This window comes from Asterias amurensis, chromosome 20, assembly GCF_032118995.1.
Source record: "Asterias amurensis chromosome 20, ASM3211899v1".
Taxonomy (NCBI): Eukaryota; Metazoa; Echinodermata; class Asteroidea; order Forcipulatida; family Asteriidae; genus Asterias; species Asterias amurensis.
In genome coordinates, this window is record NC_092667.1 from 5,128,078 (window position 1) to 5,139,033 (window position 10,956).

Genomic DNA, 10,956 nt, shown 5'->3' on the forward strand with positions numbered 1-10,956 from the left:
AATTAGTACGAGAGGAAAGCCCTTGATCATATCTATCGAATGGTGCTAAGCTTGTTTAGATTGACCAAGTATTTGGGGTCGAATTGACCAGTTGTAGCTTGTGATTTTTTCTGTGCACAAAAATCCCATAGGGAGGCTTGTTGAGTTAGTTTCGGAGCACAGCCGCCTACTTGTCATTTTCGTTATCAAGAAGTATGGAAGCCGCCCTAAAACTTTAAAATTCGGATGCAGGGACATGCAAGGATGACTCAGGTACAAACCGCGTCTCTCTAGCATTTTTAGTTCCAGAATGATTCAAGAGCATAGATGACAGTTTTTATAAGTCCGGGTTTTTTTCAGTGACTATTTATTTTTTTCCTATTTTTTACCACCCGCCGTGTAAATCATGCATTAAATTCCCCGAATTTCGGGGGTGTGTCGGGTCCACTCCCTGACGTCTAGCCTCGCTTTGAAAATACCCACAACACTAAATTTGGTACGAGAGGAAAGCCCTTGATCATATCTATCGAATGGTGCTAAGCTTGTTTAGATTGAGCAAGTATTTGGGGTCGAATTGACCAGTTGTAACTTGTGATTTTTTCTGTGCACAAAAATCCCATAGGGAGGCTTGTTGAGTTAGCTTCGGAGCACAGCCGCCTACTTGTCATTTTCGTTATCAAGAAGTATCGAAGCCGCCCTAAAACTTTAAAATTCGGATGCAGGGACATGCAAGGATGACTCAGGTACAAACCGCGTCTCTCTAGCATTTTTAGTTCCAGAATGATTCAAGAGCATAGATGACAGTTTTTATAAGTCCGGGGTTTTTTTCAGTGACTATTTATTTTTTTCCTATTTTTTACCACCCGCCGTGTAAATCATGCATTAAATTCCCCGAATTTCGGGGGTGTGTCGGGTCCACTCCCTGACCTCTAGCCTCGCTTTGAAAATACCCACAACACTAAATTTGGTACGAGAGGAAAGCCCTTGATCATATCTATCGAATGGTGCTAAGCTTGTTTAGATTGAGCAAGTATTTGGGGTCGAATTGACCAGTTGTAACTTGTGATTTTTTCTGTGCACAAAAATCCCGTAGGGAGGCTTGTTGAGTTAGCTTCGGAGCACAGCCGCCTACTTGTCATTTTCGTTATCAAGAAGTATCGAAGCCGCCCTAAAACTTTAAAATTCGGATGCAGGGACATGCAAGGATGACTCAGGTACAAACCGCGTCTCTCTAGCATTTTTAGTTCCAGAATGATTCAAGAGCATAGATGACAGTTTTTATAAGTCCGGGGTTTTTTTCAGTGACTATTTATTTTTTTCCTATTTTTTACCACCCGCCGTGTAAATCATGCATTAAATTCCCCGAATTTCGGGGGTGTGTCGGGTCCACTCCCTGACCTCTAGCCTCGCTTTGAAAATACCCACAACACTAAAATTGGTACGAGAGGAAAGCCCTTGATCATATCTATCGAATGGTGCTAAGCTTGTTTAGATTGAGCAAGTATTTGGGGTCAAATTGACCAGTTGTAGCTTGTGATTTTTTCTGTGCACAAAAATCCCATAGGGAGGCTTGTTGAGTTAGTTTCGGAGCACAGCCGCCTACTTGTCATTTTCGTTATCAAGAAGTATGGAAGCCGCCCTAAAACTTTAAAATTCGGATGCAGGGACATGCAAGGATGACTCAGGTACAAACCGCGTCTCTCTAGCATTTTTAGTTCCAGAATGATTCAAGAGCATAGATGACAGTTTTTATAAGTCCGGGGTTTTTTTCAGTGACTATTTATTTTTTTCCTATTTTTTACCACCCGCCGTGTAAATCATGCATTAAATTCCCCGAATTTCGGGGGTGTGTCGGGTCCACTCCCTGACCTCTAGCCTCGGTTTGAAAATACCCACAACACTAAATTTGGTACGAGAGGAAAGCCCTTGATCATATCTATCGAATGGTGCTAAATTTGTTTAGATTGATCAAGTATTTGGGGTCGAATTGACCAGTTGTAACTTGTGATTTTTTCTGTGCACAAAAATCCCATAGGGAGGCTTGTTGAGTTAGCTTCGGAGCACAGCCGCCTACTTGTCATTTTCGTTATCAAGAAGTATCGAAGCCGCCCTAAAACTTTAAAATTCGGATGCAGGGACATGCAAGGATGACTCAGGTACAAACCGCGTCTCTCTAGCATTTTTAGTTCCAGAATGATTCAAGAGCATAGCTGACAGTTTTTATAAGTCCGGGGTTTTTTTCAGTGACTATTTATTTTTTTCCTATTTTTCACCACCCGCCGTGTAAATCATGCATTAAATTCCCCGAATTTCGGGGGTGTGTCGGGTCCACTCCCTGACCTCTAGCCTCGGTTTGAAAATACCCACAACACTAAATTTGGTACGAGAGGAAAGCCCTTGATCATATCTATCGAATGGTGCTAAATTTGTTTAGATTGAGCAAGTATTTGGGGTAGAATTGACCAGTTGTAGCTTGTGATTTTTTCTGTGCACAAAAATCCCGTAGGGAGGCTTGTTGAGTTAGCTTCGGAGCACAGCCGCCTACTTGTCATTTTCGTTATCAAGAAGTATCGAAGCCGCCCTAAAACTTTAAAATTCGGATGCAGGGACATGCAAGGATGACTCAGGTACAAACCGCGTCTCTCTAGCATTTTTAGTTCCAGAATGATTCAAGAGCATAGATGACAGTTTTTATAAGTCCGGGGTTTTTTTCAGTGACTATTTATTTTTTTCCTATTTTTTACCACCCGCCGTGTAAATCATGCATTAAATTCCCCGAATTTCGGGGGTGTGTCGGGTCCACTCCCTGACCTCTAGCCTCGGTTTGAAAATACCCACAACACTAAATTTGGTACGAGAGGAAAGCCCTTGATCATATCTATCGAATGGTGCTAAGCTTGTTTAGATTGATCAAGTATTTGGGGTCGAATTGACCAGTTGTAACTTGTGATTTTTTCTGTGCACAAAAATCTCATAGGGAGGCTTGTTGAGTTAGCTTCGGAGCACAGCCGCCTACTTGTCATTTTCGTTATCAAGAAGTATGGAAGCCGCCCTAAAACTTTAAAATTCGGATGCAGGGACATGCAAGGATGACTCAGGTACAAACCGCGTTTCTCTAGCATTTTTAGTTCCAGAATGATTCAAGAGCATAGCTGACAGTTTTTATAAGTCCGGGGTTTTTTTCAGTGACTATTTATTTTTTTCCTATTTTTTACCACGCGCCGTGTAAATCATGCATTAAATTCCCCGAATTTCGGGGGTGTGTCGGGTCCACTCCCTGACCTCTAGCCTCACTTTGAAAATACCCACAACACTAAATTTGATACGAGAGGAAAGCCCTTGATCATATCTATCGAATGGTGCTAAATTTGTTTAGATTGATTAAGTATTTGGGGTCGAATTGACCAGTTGTAACTTGTGATTTTTTCTGTGCACAAAAATCCCATAGGGAGGCTTGTTGAGTTAGCTTCGGAGCACAGCCGCCTACTTGTCATTTTCGTTATCAAGAAGTATCGAAGCCGCCCTAAAACTTTAAAATTCGGATGCAGGGACATGCAAGGATGACTCAGGTACAAACCGCGTCTCTCTAGCATTTTTAGTTCCAGAATGATTCAAGAGCATAGATGACAGTTTTTATAAGTCCGGGTTTTTTTTCAGTGACTATTTATTTTTTTCCTATTTTTTACCACCCGCCGTGTAAATCATGCATTAAATTCCCCGAATTTCGGGGGTGTGTCGGGTCCACTCCCTGACGTCTAGCCTCGCTTTGAAAATACCCACAACACTAAATTTGGTACGAGAGGAAAGCCCTTGATCATATCTATCGAATGGTGCTAAGCTTGTTTAGATTGATCAAGTATTTGGGGTCGAATTGACCAGTTGTAACTTGTGATTTTTTCTGTGCACAAAAATCCCGTAGGGAGGCTTGTTGAGTTAGCTTCGGAGCACAGCCGCCTACTTGTCATTTTCGTTATATAGAAGTATCGAATCCGCCCTAAAACTTTAAAATTCGGATGCAGGGACATGCAAGGATGACTCAGGTACAAACCGCGTCTCTCTAGCATTTTTAGTTCCAGAATGATTCAAGAGCATAGATGACAGTTTTTATAAGTCCGGGGTTTTTTTTAGTGACTATTTATTTTTTTGCTATTTTTCTCCACCCGCCGTGTAAATCATGCATTAAATTCCCCGAATTTCGGGGGTGTGTCGGGTCCACTCCCTGACCTGTAGCCTCGCTTTGAAAATACCCACAACACTAAATCTGGTACGAGAGGAAAGCCCTTGATCATATCTATCGAATGGTGCTAAGCTTGTTTAGATTGAGCAAGTATTTGGGGTCGAATTGACCAGTTGTAACTTGTGATTTTTTCTGTGCACAAAAATCCCATAGGGAGGCTTGTTGAGTTAGCTTCGGAGCACAGCCGCCTACTTGTCATTTTCGTTATCAAGAAGTATGGAAGCCGCCCTAAAACTTTAAAATTCGGATGCAGGGACATGCAAGGATGACTCAGGTACAAACCGCGTCTCTCTAGCATTTTTAGTTCCAGAATGATTCAAGAGCATAGCTGACAGTTTTTATAAGTCCGGGGTTTTTTTCAGTGACTATTTATTTTTTTTCCTATTTTTTACCACGCGCCGTGTAAATCATGCATTAAATTCCCCGAATTTCGGGGGTGTGTCGGGTCCACTCCCTGACCTCTAGCCTCACTTTGAAAATACCCACAACACTAAATTTGATACGAGAGGAAAGCCCTTGATCATATCTATCGAATGGTGCTAAGCTTGTTTAGATTGAGCAAGTATTTGGGGTCGAATTGACCAGTTGTAGCTTTTGATTTTTTCTGTGCACAAAAATCCCGTAGGGAGGCTTGTTGAGTTAGCTTCGGAGCACAGCCGCCTACTTGTCATTTTCGTTATCAAGAAGTATCGAAGCCGCCCTAAAACTTTAAAATTCGGATGCAGGGACATGCAAGGATGACTCAGGTACAAACCGCGTCTCTCTAGCATTTTTAGTTCCAGAATGATTCAAGAGCATAGATGACAGTTTTTATAAGTCCGGGTTTTTTTTCAGTGACTATTTATTTTTTTCCTATTTTTTACCACCCGCCGTGTAAATCATGCATTAAATTTCCCGAATTTCGGGGGTGTGTCGGGTCCACTCCCTGACCTCTAGCCTCGCTTTGAAAATACCCACAACACTAAATTTGGTACGAGAGGAAAGCCCTTGATCATATCTATCGAATGGTGCTAAGCTTGTTTAGATTGAGCAAGTATTTGGGGTCGAATTGACCAGTTGTAACTTGTGATTTTTTCTGTGCACAAAAATCTTGTAGGGAGGCTTGTTGAGTTAGCTTCGGAGCACAGCCGCCTACTTGTCATTTTCGTTATCAAGAAGTATCGAAGCCGCCCTAAAACTTTAAAATTCGGATGCAGGGACATGCAAGGATGACTCAGGTACAAACCGCGTCTCTCTAGCATTTTTAGTTCCAGAATGATTCAAGAGCATAGATGACAGTTTTTATAAGTCCGGGGTTTTTTTCAGTGACTATTTTTTTCCTATTTTTCACCACCCGCCGTGTAAATCATGCATTAAATTCCCCGAATTTCGGGGGTGTGTCGGGTCCACTCCCTGACCTCTAGCCTCGCTTTGAAAATACCCACAACACTAAAATTGGTACGAGAGGAAAGCCCTTGACCATATCTATCGAATGGTGCTAAGCTTGTTTAGATTGAGCAAGTATTTGGGGTCGAATTGACCAGTTGTAGCTTGTGATTTTTTCTGTGCACAAAAATCCCATAGGGAGGCTTGTTGAGTTAGTTTCGGAGCACAGCCGCCTACTTGTCATTTTCGTTATCAAGAAGTATGGAAGCCGCCCTAAAACTTTAAAATTCGGATGCAGGGACATGCAAGGATGACTCAGGTACAAACCGCGTCTCTCTAGCATTTTTAGTTCCAGAATGATTCAAGAGCATAGATGACAGTTTTTATAAGTCCGGGGTTTTTTTCAGTGACTATTTATTTTTTTCCTATTTTTTACCACCCGCCGTGTAAATCATGCATTAAATTCCCCGAATTTCGGGGGTGTGTCGGGTCCACTCCCTGACCTCTAGCCTCGCTTTGAAAATACCCACAACACTAAATTTGGTACGAGAGGAAAGCCCTTGATCATATCTATCGAATGGTGCTAAGCTTGTTTAGATTGAGCAAGTATTTGGGGTCGAATTGACCAGTTGTAACTTGTGATTTTTTCTGTGCACAAAAATCCCATAGGGAGGCTTGTTGAGTTAGCTTCGGAGCACAGCCGCCTACTTGTCCTTTTCGTTATCAAGAAGTATGGAAGCCGCCCTAAAACTTTAAAATTCGGATGCAGGGACATGCAAGGATGACTCAGGTACAAACCGCGTCTCTCTAGCATTTTTAGTTCCAGAATGATTCAAGAGCATAGCTGACAGTTTTTATAAGTCCGGGTTTTTTTTCAGTGACTATTTATTTTTTTCCTATTTTTTACCACGCGCCGTGTAAATCATGCATTAAATTCCCCGAATTTCGGGGGTGTGTCGGGTCCACTCCCTGACCTCTAGCCTCACTTTGAAAATACCCACAACACTAAATTTGATACGAGAGGAAAGCCCTTGATCATATCTATCGAATGGTGCTAAATTTGTTTAGATTGATTAAGTATTTGGGGTCGAATTGACCAGTTGTAACTTGTGATTTTTTCTGTGCACAAAAATCCCATAGGGAGGCTTGTTGAGTTAGCTTCGGAGCACAGCCGCCTACTTGTCATTTTCGTTATCAAGAAGTATCGAAGCCGCCCTAAAACTTTAAAATTCGGATGCAGGGACATGCAAGGATGACTCAGGTACAAACCGCGTCTCTCTAGCATTTTTAGTTCCAGAATGATTCAAGAGCATATCTGACAGTTTTTATAAGTCCGGGGTTTTTTTCAGTGACTATTTATTTTTTTCCTATTTTTCACCACCCGCCGTGTAAATCATGCATTAAATTCCCCGAATTTCGGGGGTGTGTCGGGTCCACTCCCTGACCTCTAGCCTCGGTTTGAAAATACCCACAACACTAAATTTGGTACGAGAGGAAAGCCCTTGATCATATCTATCGAATGGTGCTAAATTTGTTTAGATTGATCAAGTATTTGGGGTCGAATTGACCAGTTGTAACTTGTGATTTTTTCTGTGCACAAAAATCCCATAGGGAGGCTTGTTGAGTTAGCTTCGGAGCACAGCCGCCTACTTGTCATTTTCGCTATCAAGAAGTATCGAAGCCGCCCTAAAACTTTAAAATTCGGATGCAGGGACATGCAAGGATGACTCAGGTACAAACCGCGTCTCTCTAGCATTTTTAGTTCCAGAATGATTCAAGAGCATAGATGACAGTTTTTATAAGTCCGGGTTTTTTTTCAGTGACTATTTATTTTTTTTCCTATTTTTTACCACCCGCCGTGTAAATCATGCATTAAATTCCCCGAATTTCGGGGGTGTGTCGGGTCCACTCCCTGACCTCTAGCCTCGCTTTGAAAATACCCACAACACTAAATTTGGTACGAGAGGAAAGCCCTTGATCATATCTATCGAATGGTGCTAAGCTTGTTTAGATTGATCAAGTATTTGGGGTCGAATCGACCAGTTGTAACTTGTGATTTTTTCTGTGCACAAAAATCCCATAGGGAGGCTTGTTGAGTTAGCTTCGGAGCACAGCCGCCTACTTGTCATTTTCGTTATCAAGAAGTATGGAAGCCGCCCTAAAACTTTAAAATTCGGATGCAGGGACATGCAAGGATGACTCAGGTACAAACCGCGTCTCTCTAGCATTTTTAGTTCCAGAATGATTCAAGAGCATAGCTGACAGTTTTTATAAGTCCGGGGTTTTTTTCAGTGACTATTTATTTTTTTCCTATTTTTCACCACCCGCCGTGTAAATCATGCATTACATTCCCCGAATTTCGGGGGTGTGTCGGGTCCACTCCCTGACCTCTAGCCTCGCTTTGAAAATACCCACAACACTAAATTTGGTACGAGAGGAAAGCCCTTGATCATATCTATCGAATGGTGCTAAGCTTGTTTAGATTGAGCAAGTATTTGGGGTCGAATTGACCAGTTGTAACTTGTGATTTTTTCTGTGCACAAAAATCCCATAGGGAGGCTTGTTGAGTTAGCTTCGGAGCACAGCCGCCTACTTGTCATTTTCGTTATCAAGAAGTATGGAAGCCGCCCTAAAACTTTAAAATTCGGATGCAGGGACATGCAAGGATGACTCAGGTACAAACCGCGTCTCTCTAGCATTTTTAGTTCCAGAATGATTCAAGAGCATAGATGACAGTTTTTATAAGTCCGGGGTTTATTTCAGTGACTATTTATTTTTTTCCTATTTTTTACCACCCGCCGTGTAAATCATGCATTAAATTCCCCGAATTTCGGGGGTGTGTCGGGTCCACTCCCTGACGTCTAGCCTCGCTTTGAAAATACCCACAACACTAAATTTGGTACGAGAGGAAAGCCCTTGATCATATCTATCGAATGGTGCCAAGCTTGTTTAGATTGAGCAAGTATTTGGGGTCGAATTGACCAGTTGTAACTTGTGATTTTTTCTGTGCACAAAAATCCTATAGGGAGGCTTGTTGAGTTAGCTTCGTAGCACAGCCGCCTACTTGTCATTTTCGTTATCAAGAAGTATCGAAGCCGCCCTAAAACTTTAAAATTCGGATGCAGGGACATGTAAGGATGACTCAGGTACAAACCGCGTCTCTCTAGCATTTTTAGTTCCAGAATGATTCAAGAGCATAGCTGACAGTTTTTATAAGTCCGGGGTTTTTTTCAGTGACTATTTATTTTTTTCCTATTTTTTACCACGCGCCGTGTAAATCATGCATTAAATTCCCCGAATTTCGGGGGTGTGTCGGGTCCACTCCCTGACCTCTAGCCTCACTTTGAAAATACCCACAACACTAAATTTGATACGAGAGGAAAGCCCTTGATCATATCTATCGAATGGTGCTAAGCTTGTTTAGATTGAGCAAGTATTTGGGGTCGAATTGACCAGTTGTAGCTTTTGATTTTTTCTGTGCACAAAAATCCCATAGGGAGGCTTGTTGAGTTAGCTTCGGAGCACAGCCGCCTACTTGTCATTTTCGTTATCAAGAAGTATGGAAGCCGCCCTAAAACTTTAAAATTCGGATGCAGGGACATGCAAGGATGACTCAGGTACAAACCGCGTCTCTCTAGCATTTTTAGTTCCAGAATGATTCAAGAGCATAGCTGACAGTTTTTATAAGTCCGGGGTTTTTTTCAGTGACTATTTATTTTTTTCCTATTTTTTACCACGCGCCGTGTAAATCATGCATTAAATTCCCCGAATTTCGGGGGTGTGTTGGGTCCACTCCCTGACCTCTAGCCTCACTTTGAAAATACCCACAACACTAAATTTGATACGAGAGGAAAGCCCTTGATCATATCTATCGAATGGTGCTAAATTTGTTTAGATTGAGCAAGTATTTGGGGTCGAATTGACCAGTTGTAACTTGTGATTTTTTCTGTGCACAAAAATCCCATAGGGAGGCTTGTTGAGTTAGCTTCGGAGCACAGCCGCCTACTTGTCATTTTCGTTATCAAGAAGTATCGAAGCCGCCCTAAAACTTTAAAATTCGGATGCAGGGACATGCAAGGATGACTCAGGTACAAACCGCGTCTCTCTAGCATTTTTAGTTCCAGAATGATTCAAGAGCATAGCTGACAGTTTTTATAAGTCCGGGGTTTTTTTCAGTGACTATTTATTTTTTTCCTATTTTTCACCACCCGCCGTGTAAATCATGCATTACATTCCCCGAATTTCGGGGGTGTGTCGGGTCCACTCCCTGACCTCTAGCCTCGCTTTGAAAATACCCACAACACTAAATTTGGTACGAGAGGAAAGCCCTTGATCATATCTATCGAATGGTGCTAAGCTTGTTTAGATTGAGCAAGTATTTGGGGTTGAATTGACCAGTTGTAACTTGTGATTCTTTCTGTGCACAAAAATCCCATAGGGAGGCTTGTTGAGTTAGCTTCGGAGCACAGCCGCCTACTTGTCATTTTCGTTATCAAGAAGTATGGAAGCCGCCCTAAAACTTTAAAATTCGGATGCAGGGACATGCAAGGATGACTCAGGTACAAACTGCGTCTCTCTAGCATTTTTAGTTCCAGAATGATTCAAGAGCATAGCTGACAGTTTTTATAAGTCCGGGGTTTTTTTCAGTGACTATTTATTTTTTTCCTATTTTTTACCACGCGCCGTGTAAATCATGCATTAAATTCCCCGAATTTCGGGGGTGTGTCGGGTCCACTCCCTGACCTCTAGCCTCACTTTGAAAATACCCACAACACTAAATTTGATACGAGAGGAAAGCCCTTGATCATATCTATCGAATGGTGCTAAATTTGTTTAGATTGATCAAGTATTTGGGGTCGAATTGACCAGTTGTAACTTGTGATTTTTTCTGTGCACAAAAATCCCATAGGGAGGCTTGTTGAGTTAGCTTCGGAGCACAGCCGCCTACTTGTCATTTTCGTTATCAAGAAGTATGGAAGCCGCCCTAAAACTTTAAAATTCGGATGCAGGGACATGCAAGGATGACTCAGGTACAAACCGCGTCTCTCTAGCATTTTTAGTTCCAGAATGATTCAAGAGCATAGATGACAGTTTTTATAAGTCCGGGGTTTTTTTCAGTGACTATTTATTTTTTTCCTATTTTTTACCACCCGCCGTGTAAATCATGCATTAAATTCCCCGAATTTCGGGGGTGTGTCGGGTCCACTCCCTGACCTCTAGCCTCGCTTTGAAAGTACCCACAACACTAAATTTGGTACGAGAGGAAAGCCCTTGATCATATCTATCGAATGGTGCTAAGCTTGTTTAGATTGAGCAAGTATTTGGGGTCGAATTGACCAGTTGTAGCTTTTGATTTTTTCTGTGCACAAAAATCC